The sequence below is a fragment of the Nothobranchius furzeri genome, chromosome 14, assembly GCF_043380555.1.
Source record: "Nothobranchius furzeri strain GRZ-AD chromosome 14, NfurGRZ-RIMD1, whole genome shotgun sequence".
NCBI classification, from domain to species: Eukaryota; Metazoa; Chordata; class Actinopteri; order Cyprinodontiformes; family Nothobranchiidae; genus Nothobranchius; species Nothobranchius furzeri.
The window spans coordinates 39,748,746-39,764,649 of record NC_091754.1 but is presented as its reverse complement, the minus strand read 5'-3'; the positions used below and the strand labels follow the sequence as shown (position 1 = coordinate 39,764,649).

General features: G+C 41.0%; 1 protein-coding gene across 1 annotated transcript in view; it reads right to left on the bottom strand.

Moving 5' to 3' along the window:
* The window catches only part of fundc1 (FUN14 domain containing 1), a 497,656-nt gene that overhangs the window by 76,879 nt on the left and 404,873 nt on the right, over positions 1–15,904 (bottom strand). The gene's annotated exons all lie outside the window — the stretch shown is intronic.

The window sequence follows — 15,904 nt, the reverse complement described above, 5'->3', positions numbered from 1 at the left end:
TAATTTGGATGTTTTGATTTACTGTCAAATCAGAATTTGACAACAAAAGCAAATTATACAAATACCAACAAAAACCACGCCTCGCATCAGATCTGGAAGGTTCTGATTGGATCAGAAAAAGGAAATGTGTCATGTGACTTTAACATTACGTGTGATCAGTCTAGTGTAAATATTTAAAGTTATATTACTTATTAAAATACTATCATAGGATTATAATATCAAGTAATTAATATTCTCATTTCACAGATTGATTGAACATTGAGTTTCACATGAATATTTGGACTAACAAAGTTATTTGATTACTATTTAAAGAGTAAGAGTTCTGTCTTCTTTCTTCTTGCTTGTGCTGTCCGGAGAAGCAACAGTTTAGATAAGAGCACCGAGCATGAGTGGCCTTGGCCCATATCCTGTAGATTAGGTTTGTGTCAGAAACTTATGGCTTTGCTTGGGCAGAGCAAATAGAGCAGGGCCTTTTAGGTCAAAGATGGACAATTCATCACGCTACACCACACGTACGCACATACACACACACACTTTTCAAGCTTAAATCGTGTTTTTCACACAGAACAGATCTACAAGTTTGTGCATTTTGAAACCGATCGGCCTTTCTAGAAACCGTTGCTCCTGGTCCAGTGTGAGACCCTCCTGGAGACATGGCCTCTGCGATTCCTCACACACACACACACACACACACACACACACACACACACACACACACACACACACACACACACACACACACACAAACTGCAGTGGGAAATGGGTTAGGGTTAGGACAGCTTTCCCCCAGCTCACTGAAAATGCGTTAAATAACACATCTGGTCAAAAGGCAGCATGGGAAAGGACAAGGTGGGAACATTAACAGGCATGAGCCCAGGTACACAGGGAATCTAGGAGCACCCTTACTCAACTACTAACATTTGCACGCATTCTTTTATCTAGCTGGGTAAAACACCAGCGGTGTTGACAGAAGAGCCCACTGAGAGAAGAGAGGAGGCTAGAACCAAGGCTGAGCAAGGACGAAGGTGATGCCCACCTGTGGGTGGTGGTGCAGACTGTCAGTCATCATATTGTTTAATCTGTAACCTACTGTGGAGTTGATGTCAGTGTTATTGTAACTGCAGCTGGTTTCATACCAGGTTAATAAAGCTGCAACTGATGACCTACTCGAGTTTCTCTGCAAACATCAGTAAAGTGTTATGTTGTCCTCCAATCCATTCCCTGTATGACCGCCAGAGCCTGTGGTGTTTATCTGAACTCCAAACACAATCACGTTGTACTTGCATAATAAAAACACTCAAACATTAAGAGCTAACATTTAAATAAATCAGAGGCAGCAAGTATAGACTGAAATAGGATCAATAGTGAAACGTGACCTGATGTGAACACTTCAGGCACTTCTGGAGCTTTTGTTTGGTTATAAACATCATTATTCTCTCTGGTCTTTGTGGTACGACACCATGCAGTTCCCAGTCTCAGAGACTACTTTGCCTTAACCCTCTATCATTATAAAGTAACTTGAGGAAAACTCTTAATCTGATAGTTATAGTTTAGAAACTCAAATAAAACCCTCACAAACTCAGCTGGGATGATGTCATATTTAATTCAGTTTATTTCTAAAGCATCAAATCAGGACAAGGGTCGTCTCAAGGACCTTCACATAATAAACATTCCAGTACAGGTTAGTTCATTAAGCCTATCAGAAAAAAAATTCCTTTATAAGGAACCCAACAGGTTGCATCGAGTCACTGACTAGTGTCAGTGACTTTACAGCAATCCTCATACTAAGCAAGCATGCAGCGACAGTGGAGAGGAAAACTTCCTTTTAACAGGAAGAAACCTCCAGAGGATCCTGGCTCAGTATAAGCAGCCATCCACCATGACTCACTGGGGATGGAGAAGACAGAGCAGACACACACCCACACACACACACACACACACACACACACACACACACACACACACATACCATATATACCAGGAGTTAAGTTCTTGCCCCGTAATCGGAAGGCTGCAGGTTCGAGCCCCGCTCAGTCTGTCGCAGTTGTTGTGTCCTTGGGCAAGACACTTAACCCACCTTGCCTGCTGGCGGTGGTCGGATGGACCATTGGCGCCTGTGCACGTCAGCCTCACCTCTGTCAGCACGGCCCAGGGCAGCTGTGGCTACAATGTAGCTCATCAACACCAGGGTGTGAATGTGTGAAGGTCCGATTGTGTTGTAAAGCACCTTGGGGGATTCCAGGACTCTGGAAGTCGCTATATCAAATACAGACCATTTACCATCCAAAGAGGGGCGCCAAAATGCGCCCGCACCACCACCAAGAACTCGCCCACAAAAAAATGCAAAACGTTCTGCTGTCCATCTATTTCTACATTCTGCAATATATATGTACATATATAAATATATATATATATATATATATATATATATATATATATATATATATATATATATATATTTTTTAATTATACTAATTTACTGAACCAAGCCAGTGATATTCCCATCGAGCTCTCTTCAGTCCCACTCTGGGCTCGGCTGCCTGCCCTGTTGTGATCAGAACCTGCTAGCAGACAGAGAGATGTATACACCACCTATCATCAAACTTTTGACAGCTTTATTGCTTTAAGATCTTTTATGATCCTTTAATTGGCCTTCCACACACCACCTTATGTCAAGATATGATTTATAACCTTTTTGTGTTTTTTGATTACACATCCGATGTTTGTCTTTTATTACATCCTTTTGTTTAACTATCCTTTTGTTTATGTTGTCTTATGTTACGTGAGAATTCATAACTCTAGAACTTTGTGTCAACTCTCCACCAGCCCCCCCCCCCCCCCCCAGCCCACCCCTTTCAGATCTATGACATAATACCCCATCCCTCCCTCCAACATGGTCAGCTCTTTAAAAACTCTGAGCCATTTCAGCACACACAGTGTCAGACTGAGAAAATCAGCACTTCAGAATGGTGAAAGGCCGAAGAGATATCTAAAAAAATGGTGAAACATGAGGAGAAGCAAAAAGTGTCTACAGCCGATGCTTCGAGATCTACCCGAGATGATGTGAAAGAGGAGAACACCGAGTCACCAACACCACCACCATCACAGACCTTGCTCTGTGAAAAAGCAATAGCGATCCTGCAGCTGCCTGCAGCGGGTGCACTGTAAAAAATGTCTGTTAAAATTACATTGGATAACTGTGAAATGGTAACAGTAAATTACCGTTAAATCAAAAAGAGTAAATGATTGTAATAAATAAGTGAAATTACTGTAGATCGAGAAATTGTAAATTGCTGTCATTTTTACTTTGTTTATATGTAAAAATAATTCTTTTACAGTAAAATGTCACATTTTATTTAAAAAAAAATACAGAAAATTTCTGTAACATTGTTTGCAACTAACAACTTTATAATTAACATGCTAACGTGAAGAGCATGTCTCACGAGTGGTAGCTCTGAGCAGGTGGGAACACCATGTTCTCCACATGTTCAGAACTTTTGCCACCACAGATTCAGCTTCTATCACAGTCACAATCTGCTGATTTCTTTAACAAAGCTGAAAGTCCTACCTCAGTGGTCGACCGAGACAAACAAATTCTTGTGTTATGTTTATGTATTTAGCAGACGCTATTGTCCAAAGCGACTTACAAGTGATAATCGGCATATTGCCCTTGAGGTTAACAACAATAATAACAACAACATTGACATCAGTCATGGAGAGTAGGCAACAAGGAGTGGACAGTAGAGAGGGGGGACGGGTGCAGGTAAAGTGCTAGTTAAGAAGATGATCTCTGAAGAGCAGGGTCTTCAGGAGTTTCTTACCTTTGTTAAGTTATCCTGATTGCAATAATCTTTCTTTTTCCACCATGTGGACAGGTGAACACCTCACCAGTTACATGGATGGGCAAAATCTCAGCTTTGACACTCGACGTCCGCCAGAGGACTTCCTCAACGGCCATTTCATCTCTGGTACAGACCAGCTTGTCTCTCAGGGTGAGATTGTGGACACATCATGGGCCCTGAAACTGTTGTGGCCCCCTGACCCCATCTTAAAACCACCTGAAGGGTTTGCGCCTGTTCAACTTGGCTTTTCTGTGAATGACTTTTTCAGTCTTCAGGTCCCGCATCCTGCTGTCAGCAGGATGAGCCTGAACTCTTTTGACCCAAAAGCCCTTCAACATCCTTCACAGGAGTTTGACTCCGTTTCTGAGCTGAATGCTCTTTCTCGTGTCATTTCTCCTTCAGGTGTTGACCACGACAGCACGGAACTACCTGGGAAAACCAGTACCTCTAAGATCAGTGATGACCACGAAGCCTCGGTGGTTGCTGCAGCACAACCACTTCTTTCGGTGTTGGGAGACCCACCTGACCCAGGAGAAGCGAGTGCTCGCAGCGATGCTCTGCCCGAAACTCCACTTGTCGCAAAGGGGGTGAAGGGTGGCACAGAGTCTTCAGTTAAAGCCCAGAACCTGTTTGTGGGAACTTCACCTACATACAGGGGGGTCAATGCCGATAACACCACTGACCTTACTACACTACAGCTGGCGCTGATGACCCCTGAACCTCAGGTGGGTGACTTACCTATCAAAGGGGGGGTCACACGTCACCCTGTATCTTTACTGGCTAACCCTGGTATTTCTGATCGCATGTGTGCGTCAACCGGGGGTCCTGCACAGAGCACATCTGCTCTGGATCCTCATAAGCCTGCACTTGCTCCTGTCTTTAGCCTGAATCATCCTTGGCTTCACTCTCCAGGACAGACTATGTTCCTCTTGCTAGCTACATGTCTGTGTCTGATTCTAAACATGGCTGTGTTTTCTTTGAAGCCTCCTCTAACACGACTTTTTGTATCTGGGTCCTCTTCAGAGGTCCCACTTCCAGGACCACCAGATCTTTTGATGTCCATCCATCGCCTGCTGTTCCAGCCAGATCAGCCTGGTGGCTATGTGCCTTTCATTAGTGAGCGTGCCTGTGGTAACAATCTGCATCCTGTCAGTTCTGCTTTTCCTGATCATTTTAAAGAGCAAGTCACATCAAAATCAACTTTTTTTTTATCTGATTACTAGTATAAATGAGTGTCTAATAGTGTTGTAGACATGTGTAGTTATTATTTTTGCATTTTAATGCTTTTTCTTTGAAAACTCTAAATTCTGTCTAAATACATCAGTCTGGTGCCATCTTCAGCTCAGAATTATAGAACACGTTTATCTTGAGTCGGTTTTAGCCAGTGGCTAATGAGAACAATGCTACGTAGCTAAGGAAAGTACTACGTAGCAGCTCTGTGGCTGTAGGTTTTAAAAGCACCGCAGTCTCAACCAGTGTTGCCTACTCAACGACTTTGTCACTGTTCCTAATGACTTTTTGACCCCCCTCAACGACTTTTTTTCCAAAAAGCGCCTAGCGACAAACCTAGCGACATTTCTCAGGACCCGTTGCTACTTTCTGTAGAACTTTCTTGTAGATATTCCCTACAGATTAGCAACAAAGAAACCATTTGCATTCTGAACCGTTCTTCCGGGAGTAAGGAAAGAGAACGATAATCTGCACGTGTGCACAAGGGCTGACCAATCATAAACCGTTTTTGGCTCGGCCGAAGACAAAGGTACAGTTGCAGAGCTGGAGACCGCCGATTTACGTTTACTGCTGCTGCAGGCTCACGCTACTATGACAAGCTGGTCGGATCACTAATCGCCCACTTTTGAACACGTTAGGATATTTAACGACGTCTAAATTGCCGTCTTTAAACTAAAAATGCCCTAAAAAGCAGCGGAAATCCCTTCAGAATGCCGTATTGCACGCCGTCTTCATGCAGTCTTTCAGAGTGCTGTAAAAAACGACGTGTTTACTAGTCATTGAATGCCGCATTGAACGCCGAACTGAGGCACTTCTAGAACGTCCTCAGAACGGCACAAAAGAAGGTGCTTTTGACAGCACAAAACGCAGCTTTTTACGGCGTTCTGGGACTTTCCCGACGGCGTAAAAGACGGCATTTTGCAGGCCACTCCCAAAGGTTTTCTCAGCCACTTATTTTAAACTTTGATTGCCCAATCCACAAAGAGAAAATACAGACAGCACTAGTTAATCCTATATGCTATTTCCTGGTTTCCTGATGATGCTATTTATGCTTAAATTCACCAAAATTACCTCATCTATAGTACTAATTGTTGCATTGTGGCTCATGTTAAACATAATTGCATTACTGGTACTTGCATTGTTATTAATAAAATTTAGACAATTACACGATCTGTCCCTATTAAATAATTAAATAATAATAAAATACAAACTGATGGGATATTTTGAATCAGACTTGTATCAGTTGCATGTATTCACCACTAGGGGGCACCCACAAGTAAGCCAAAAGCCACAGGGGGCTTTTTCAAAGTGGGTTTTTATTTGTTAGGAATGTAAAATGACTTTCATCATATGTCAATTTTCTGATTATATGTCAAATAAAATAAAAACTAATAAAATACCCAATGTAATAAACCTGTTCTTTACATACCGTAAATCCTCTAATATTAGCCTGTATTTAATTAACTGCCGGGTATCATATTTTGGCCGGTGTCTGAGTCGGCGGAGGTGAATAATGACCAGTTTTTTATTGTGGCCGGGTGGAATGTGGTAACAAGCAAGTACGGGGGGGGGGGGGGGGGGGGGGGTTGTGTCATCTGTTTCACTTTTGATTTGCCAGTGATAGACCGCGAGGGTAACTTTAACCGTGCGGAGACGAAGAGGAGGCGAAAATTTGATATCAAGTTCAAAGAGAACCTGCTGATTATGCTGCAGAACACTCTGGGGAGGAGTAGCATGGGTTGTATGAACTAGTCACTAGTCGACTTAACCGCTCTATAGAGCTCCAGACCCCACGTGACTCTCAGTTAGTAGACGCCATATTGGCAGGAAAAAAAGGTAAACAAACATGGATGTAACCATGAACGTGAACGGGATCCGCTTGGATTTTACTTCGTCGGAGTTTACTTCACACTTTAAAACCGAAGAAATCGTTTTATATAGTCAGAAATTAAATAGAGTAAACATCTCCGACCACCGTGCCCCTGGGATACTTTTTAAAAACGCTAGAAGCTGTCAGAGCGGACTTCTTACCGGACCTGGCCGGGGAACCCCTTGGGATTCCCCCGGCCGGAGGAGCTGGGGGAGAGGTCTGGGACTCTCCACGCTACTGCCCGCTCCGACGCCAGAAGCTGTCGGAGCGGACTTCTTACTGGACCTGGCCGGGGAACCCCTTGGGATTTACCCGGAGTAGCTGGCTCCGGCGGCTGGGGAGAGGGAAGTCAGGGCCTCTCGACGCTACTGGCCCTGCAACCCGACTCCGGATAAGCGGATGAAAATGGATGGATGGATGGACAAATAACAGATTTACATGTAAGTAGTTTAAATAGAGCGCTGTGAATGTATAAACTGAACGCCAAGAGAAATCACTAGTTTGATTTTTTTTTCCGTGAATAAAATAAATATGTCAGGCAGGAGCGTCAGGATCTGTCTGAGATCTGTCTCGGTGAGACAGATAATAGCAATCCAAAGTGCTTTTTATGTGTGATATGACAATTGATCAACCATTGCTTAAAAATTAAATACAGCTTAGCCGGTTAATTGCTGTGTTCATAAAACACGTAAACGGCAGCACGCAGAAATCACGAGGCAACGTTTTACGTGATGTTTACTTGTTGCTATGAGTAATAAGACAGAAAAAGCCACGCCAAAATAAGTTTAGGAAGCCCACTAAGAATCGTAATAAAAGCATTTAAAATAAATACCATACACAGTTGAGGAAACGTTGGTTTAAGTACCTGATATGAAGTGGTCGCTGCATAAGCGAAAACTTTTACTCTCGGGATCCCACAGTTTCATTTTCGCCCGGTCACTAGCGCGTTTTATTACAATGATCCAACGTTTGCGGCGCTCCGGATCTTGGGGAATCCTGTAGATTGCTCATTCCTTATGTCGTCCGTGTCTGTTCTGCATCCTGGGGCACAACAGGAATCTACCATATTTCCCGTTTGATTGAGTTTTCTGACAATAACAAATAGCCCAGCTGCTGGCTTCTGCCTGCCTAATGGCACCGTTTCAATTTGAATTGTTGCATGCCGGGAAACGTGACGTCAACTCCCGGAGCTCTATAGTGACTTTTTATGCCTGTCATTGACTAGTCGCTGTCATGTGATAATGACCGGCAAGATGCAGTCCTCGGAAAAGACAGCAGCCTGCTGTCAGCAGGTGACAAACTCCTATGCGTTGGGAGGCAACGCACTGTGCCAGAACGTCGGCACTGACACCCGCCGTAAAACGGACATTTAACCAAATTGTGACTTTTACCCTGTTGCAATTTAACCTTCCCCTCACACCCATCCTAATCTTAACCAGCTTGCGCATGCAAAGCTCTGATTGTTGACACGCTCCAGACATCTGCGTCCTGAGCACGGCCACAGTAACATTATCAAATCAGGTGTCGCCACCTCAAAAACCAATTAAACACGCGATCATTCATGTCGGCTCATTTCCTTTTATGTTTTCTGTCTGTTATTCTTTTATTTGTGCCTGATGCATTTCGCTGCTGTGGATCGGGGTGCATCACCTGTTTTGTCCTCAGTGACGTATCTAACTGATGTGGCCGGCAAGCAGCGCGCACTCCTCTGTTTTTGCAGTCGGTAGATCTTTTAGAACTGCAGTTCAAAGGTAACTCATAAGGTGAATGTATATTAAAGGCAAGGTACGTAAGTTTTAAATGTGAAATAACTTTAAAAATGTTTAATTTTGACCATCTGACCCAATTTTATTAAAAAAAGTAAACCATCTTTAATATTTCAATTTTCTCCTAGGTCCCTCCCCTGCCCTGTAGAGCTCAGCCAATATTTCTGCAAGCCTAACGCGTTGAACAATAGCGCTGCGTTATCACCAGGGGTAGCTGTCACGCGCCTCACTCGGCTTTAAGAGAGATGACTGCAGAAACAATGAAGTAACAAACCCCCAAATTACAAATTCCTCGACTGCCTTCCACGTCTCAAAAAACATTTAAAAAGTTTAAAAGATCTTTTTCAAAAGTGGCTGTAAGACGTTTAAGACAGTCAAGTCGAATTTACATTGGAGATTGGTTACACGATGGAGAGATAAAACGGATGAAGAGTTGGCAAAGTATCTTTTGGACAGGTACGTTATTTATTGTTTTTCGGATAAATTGACTTAAAATCTTTCTTTCACTGAAAGAAGTAATAGAGCAAACAAGCTTTGTATGCTTGGTGTCCTATTGGCTAATGTAGCATTAGCTTGAATAATAAGTCGACATGAATCAATGTTAGTCGTTGAACTATTTATGCTATATTTGGAAGAAGTTTGAATAACGAAAGGGGATTTTAGTTTTATTTGTATGGGAGCTAATGATTAGTGTGGCGTTTAACTATAGGCCATATCAGTGTATTGTTTTAAGCTCTTGTATATAACTTCAGCGTTAGCGGAGTTCAGTTAGCATCTTGAACAATGTATTAGATGTTTACACTTTCCTGAGCTGCGTGTTTGATTAAAATGAGTAATCAGCAGCTCATGTAGTAGTTGTTGAAGTCTGAGGAGATGATTCAGCAGTTAGAATTAGGTGTGATTGATCAGGAACGTATCCAAAACCTTACGTTTCCATTAGCACTGAAAGACATATTGTGCTAACCTGGTTGGGCGACGTGTACAGATTACCGTCTGGTTTTGTGGTTTTACCTACGTCAATACTCCATATTAAAATAAAAGGAATGATAATCAGCTCGTGCAGAAATCTGTGAAGGCTGGAGAGAAACATTAGCTGTTGGAAAAAGACGTATCTGACCACAAACCTATCCTAAACACGGTCACACTGGCTGTCAGTTAGCCTGATATCACACTAATTAGCCTGATACAGTCATAGCAATAATCGAGTGCCAAATTCAATATTTTATTAGGTTTTCCTGTTTTGAAAAAGCAAATCATATCAAAATGAGTGATTAGCAGCTCATGTTGAACTCAGCTGGCTGAGGAGATACTTTATCAATTACAATCAGATTTGTCTTAGCAGAAAATATATAATGTGATTTGCATGCTCTTCATGCTACAGTCAATTATTTAGTAGTTTCTCTGACCTTCATTTCATTATATCTTACAATAGATGTGTAAACTAAGAGATGGCTATATAACATAATATTGTGTGTTTCTTTTACTTGTTTAGTCTGTGATCACTACTTTTTATTTTAATATGGGCTTTGTTTTTACAGTAATCAGTCCAAATATGAAGCATCAGCACCAACACCATTGAAACGCCAACTGTTTATTTCTCCAACACCAGTGCCAGCTCTGTCTAGCATTCATGGAGAATCATCTGAAAGGTAAATAGCTGCCTAAAAACCTCTACCAGGAATATTATAATTTTGCCTCTGTTTGTTTTAAGTTAGTGGTGGATTTTTTTTAAAGAAATTCTGGAAATGGGATAATGAATGGCTATAAAAAATGTATAGAAATAAATAAATAAAACTACAGCAAATTGTGAGGCGTTTCACAACCATCTCCTAATGTATGCAAGCAAAAGATTCAGTTACATCCCACCTGTTTACGAGGCGCGGATACTGCTTGCTGCGTTGGACTAAAATCACCACTCACATAGAGAAGTGAAGAGGAGACCAGATGGGTCGATGCAGTATGCATTTATTTATTTATTTTTTAATAAAACACTCATGAATTCATAATTCACTGGTCCAGTTTTAGTCAGTTTTTATTAACAACTTCCTCAGATGAACAACCACAACGCTCCTAACTGCTACATATTGGTTTAACAACATGCTGTCAAGTGGCCAACTGTAGAACAACAGAAACCCCACCTTTTCAATAATAGCGCCTCCAGGTGGGGCTTACCTTAATTACTTTTAATTTAAAACACTTTTTCAGCTAATTTGTTGGATACTACAAGTTATGGCATGTGTCATTTCAGATACCATAAAATATTCAACAAAAAATCTAGATGCTGGAGGCTGTATTCTGAGAAGGTGGCAAAAGACTACTCCTACATCCCAGAGATCCAAACCATGATCGTCAACCAACGTTTGACAAGCAAGAAAGGTCTTCCTCGACGCTACAAGCTAAGGCCTGATGATCCAAGGCATTACGGTTTGCTGTCCGGAGTCCCTGCACCATCAACAGAGGAACTTCTACAACACCTAAGGACTCGCAGTGATGGTATAATAAAACATTATCTGCCTTACATCTTCCACACAATAGTCCATTGCTAACTGAGTTTATTTTTTATTTACAGGTAAAACTTTGCCAAAGACATAGGTGTTGGGGGAGGCAAGAGAAAACCCAAAACCTTCTTTATTTTTGTGTTTCCTTTTGTTTTTGTTTTTTGAAAATAAAGATTTTTTTGGGAAATAAGGACGAATAATTTAAAAATGTATGTAAAATGCTGGAGATAGACATACGTTTTTGTTGTTGTGCAGGAGTTTAACATTTATGGTATTTTTACAAATACAACACAGAGTTATGCTTTAGAACACTTTATTAGAGCATCAAACAAAAATATATAAAAAAACAAACTGATGTAAAATATTAAATATATACAATTATTTACAATCATTGTGGAAGAAAACCAGTGTAATTACCATTGGGGTCAGGGAATTTTCCCCTTATCCTACAGACAACACAGCTTGGGATTACTACCCTGTGCCCTCCACAGAGTTTTCCATGCTGCCATGCTACAAACTGTCTGTAAGCGGCATGGCGGAACTGTCTGTTGTCCTCACCAGGATCCGGGTCATCATAAACTGCTCAAAACTCATTCTACAATGTTCTGGCCAGGCGAAGAACACCATTTTGCAGAATAAACTCCTCCATGTGTGGTACAGTTGAAGTACATGTCTGGGGAGGCTGTTGGCAGCATTTCCTTTCCAAACCAGTTGGCATCTCTCTGCAGTGGGAGCATACACACCATGAAGGTTGGTTGGATGTTGGAGGTGTTGTGGCAGGTGGACCAGAGAGGGCAAGTACATCAAAGAGAACACCAGGGTCTCTGTCCAGCACCATGGTAAGGACGTCAATAGCCTGCTGAGGGTTCAGGTTCTGTATATGTTGCTACAAAAGTGGAAAGAGATGCTACAGCAAGATTTTAGGATCATTTAGTGTAATATTGTTATGCTTACACGTTCAAAGTCTATTCGCTCGGAACAAAGATTCCAAACTCGAGTGATATCTTCATCTCCAAGGTCCACAGCTGAGTGTCTCACACTTCTTCGGCCTCTGGATGCACCGCGGCCTCTAGACGCACCACGGCCTCTGGATGCACCACGGCTTTGAGATGATGGTGGGCATCTCCTTTTTGCACCACGTCTTGAGGATGCAATGGGAGGTTCAAACTCTTACTCAGAGGATTCCTCAATCACTGAACTCTAAATTGTATTACAATAAAAAAATTATACTAATATAAAATGTACTCATGCATATTAAATCAATTTTGACACAGATCAGGTTTACATCTAGTCCAAATTTGGGCTAAACCAACAATAAACAGAAACCCTATGAAAACAACCATGATTATAGGAGGACTACACAGAATGCAGTGTTTATTCATGATTTCCACATAAATTATTTACATGCTTTGATATATTCATCCCACCTTGAATGGCAAAGAAATTAAAAATTTGCTAATTACTCATAATAAAATGCTAACAATTTGATAGGATCAATTTTATTTACAATATAGATTGTCAATTTTTACTGGTATTTTAAAATATGTACAGTATATATTTATAGATATTCTTTATAAAATGCCTTTTGTAAACAGTAAGTGTTTAATGTGCTGGTTTAAAACAACTGTCTTACCTCATAACTCCATTGCTAACACTACCTTAGCTCCCCTATTACGAAGAAGCAATGCTCCGATGTTGACTCGGCTTTTCCTGCGCGTGCACATTAGGAGGTGTGGCTTTCGGCTCTTTCAGGAAGGGCGGGGGAGTGAGCAATAGCCGTTCGGTGTCATCTTACGGACCCTGCCTTTAACCCAGGTAGCAGTTTTTCTTTAGGATTGAGAGGAGATGCAGGAAAATAATAAACAGACAGGAAAAAAAATAGTCAAATAAAAACAAGTTAGTTTTTGTACCTGGGGTTGCAACAAACAGACACCATTAAAGGTAATCAGAAGCAGGGGTTGCATGACTTAATTTTTTTTAAAGTCGACAGTCAAGTAATGAAAATCGAGTCGACTTCGACTAGTCGTTGATGACGTCATACACCAGATGTTTAGAGCAGCAGGAACTCCGAGAGGCTGCAGGTGCATCAGTGAGTTTGCGGCCGCTGCGCAGGGGAAGGGGGGAGAGGGCTGAAGCAGAAACTACCGTTGTTAAAAGAAATGTGTTTAACTTTGAAAATGTGGGCGCAATTTTAATTGTCAAAAACTCCAGCAAACCATTAGTTCATTTTGCTCAAATAGAAATTGAGGCCTGCCTCTAATTCTGGTCCTCCTTCCAATAAAGGCCTGGAGCTTGATGAGCTTGAGTCAAATACAGGCCCGGGCCTGTATTAGAGGATTTACGGTATCTGATATTTTTTCATGATCAGAAATTCTAGATTAAAGAGTGTTTAATTGTCATTGCACAGGCATACAACAACATTGTCTTTGTGCTCACTAAAGACAGCTCACATAAGGATGTAGTAAAATATAAGTAAAATTTAAAACCAGACTGAGAGGCCTTGAGACGGATTCCCTGTGTTGTAACTGCCTTCTGTAATTTTTCAAACAACATGCCTGTGTAGCTGAAAAATTAGTAACTGTAACTATTGCTGCCTCTTGGCCAGGACTCCCTTGAAATTTGTTTTTTTTTAGTCTCACTGGGACCTTCCTGGTTAAATAAAGAATAAATAAACAAGGTTCAAATTGATATCATGCATTTAACCAAGACACAGTGAGCTTTCTGAAACCTCAAATGATCAGAATGGTGGATCTTGTGGGAAATAATTTTACTGTGTACTGCTACTAGCATTGATTTTAATAAGATGTAAACATTGCCATTTGTCCTCACTAAAAATATGCAACGCCAATCACACGGACTGATAAGACGTTTGGAATCACAGTCGCATCAGTAGCATGTATTCGCCTCAAGGGGGCACCCACGTGTAGGCTTAAATCAAGAGGGCTGCTTATTTCAAATTGGGTTTTTGTAATCTCCTGTTTATTAGTAGTCACTAATAGAAATTCACTTTAAGATGTTATTTTTCTTACTATTTGTCAAATAAAAAATAAACCAATAATTGACCTAAGGAAATTGACCTTTTCATTACACATTTGACATTGTTTAATGACCAGAAGAACTTTTCAAATTGTAGACCATCCGACTACAAAATTACTTGTGTAAGCCCTACTGTAAAGGATCCTTCATGATGCTTTAAGAACAGATGGAGCATCACCATGATGCTCATTTCATTCATCATTTTTGGAATGTACAACTCAGCCAAGGTTTCTATTGTTTATTTATTTATTTATTTTTAAATATATTATCATTACCTTATAGGAACAATCAGTGGGATCATCTGTGATGAAACATCGGTTATTTGTTTCTTTTTAAAGGTTTTTGTGTTTCAAAAAAGGGGCAAACACTTCTCTTTAGCTGGTGGTGTTCTCACAGAGGAGCCCACCACCTCAGAGGACATGTGCGCTTGCTGATCATTTTGTGTGATCCTGCGACCAGATACACATACTGTTATAGTCATGTGGTCCCAATCTGAAGATATGCCCATACTGTATTGTTTCGCCTGTTTCTACTTACAGACTCCAAAATGAGAAACCCTTTGAAATGTTCTTTATATTTTGAAGTAAATGTTATCAAGTAGATGATGATCATTGGTGCCCGCAGACACTCAAAAAGTATCCTCATTAAACATTACAAACCCAAATACAACAAAAACAGCCTAGACTTTTCAGTAATTTTAACCATTTTAATAGTGTACCTCCCTTACGCACATTCAGTCCAGATCATTCATGTGTTGCAGCCTCCAAAAAAGATATAAGGTCACAATGCATGGATAACCAATTCTCTCCGTTGCTTAGAGCAGGACTTCCTAAACCTTTTTCCTTTAGGACCCCTTTGGCTGTGTACAAGACGAGCAAGGATCCCCAACCCCAACATGCATACAAATATGAAATGTGATCATGTACAAACTACAAATGACCCGCTCTTGTATAGCACTTTACACGACTATATTAGAGTCTATAATCCAGTCCAGTAGCTGGTTTTAAGACCATGCCATCCCTGTTTCTAGATTGGCCTGCAAACTCTCCTGACATTAACTCCATAGAAGATCTATGAAGTATTGTGAGGAGGAAGATGCAATACACCAAACCCAGCAATTCAGAAGAGCTGAAGGCCACCATCAGAGCACCATGGGCTCTCATAACACCTGAGCAGTGCCACAGACTGAAAGACTCCATGCCACGTCGCGTTGCTGCAGTAATCCAGGCCTCAGGCACTCCAACTAAATATTGAGGGCTGTACATGCTCATACTTTTCATGTTCATAGTTTTTGGTTGACCAACATTTCTGAAAATGCTTTTTTTTTATCTTTTGCATTGGTCTCAACTGATATTCTAACTGATTTCTAAAGAGAAATTGAACTTTTCACTTGCATTAGTTTTCAGTTATAATCATCAAAATGGAAAGAAATAAGCATTTGAAATGCACATGTCTGTGTGTAAGGAATACATCTAATATTCAAGTTTCACTTATTGAATGGAATTACTGCGATGAATCAACTTTGTCCTGATATTCTGACTTTACGACCAGCACCTGCATAAGGGACAGAAACGCACAGAGTTAGACCTGATGATTACTTAACAGTATATGTTGGGTATATGGCCATTAGATGTCATCGCATATCAGTGTTCTTTCAGTGAG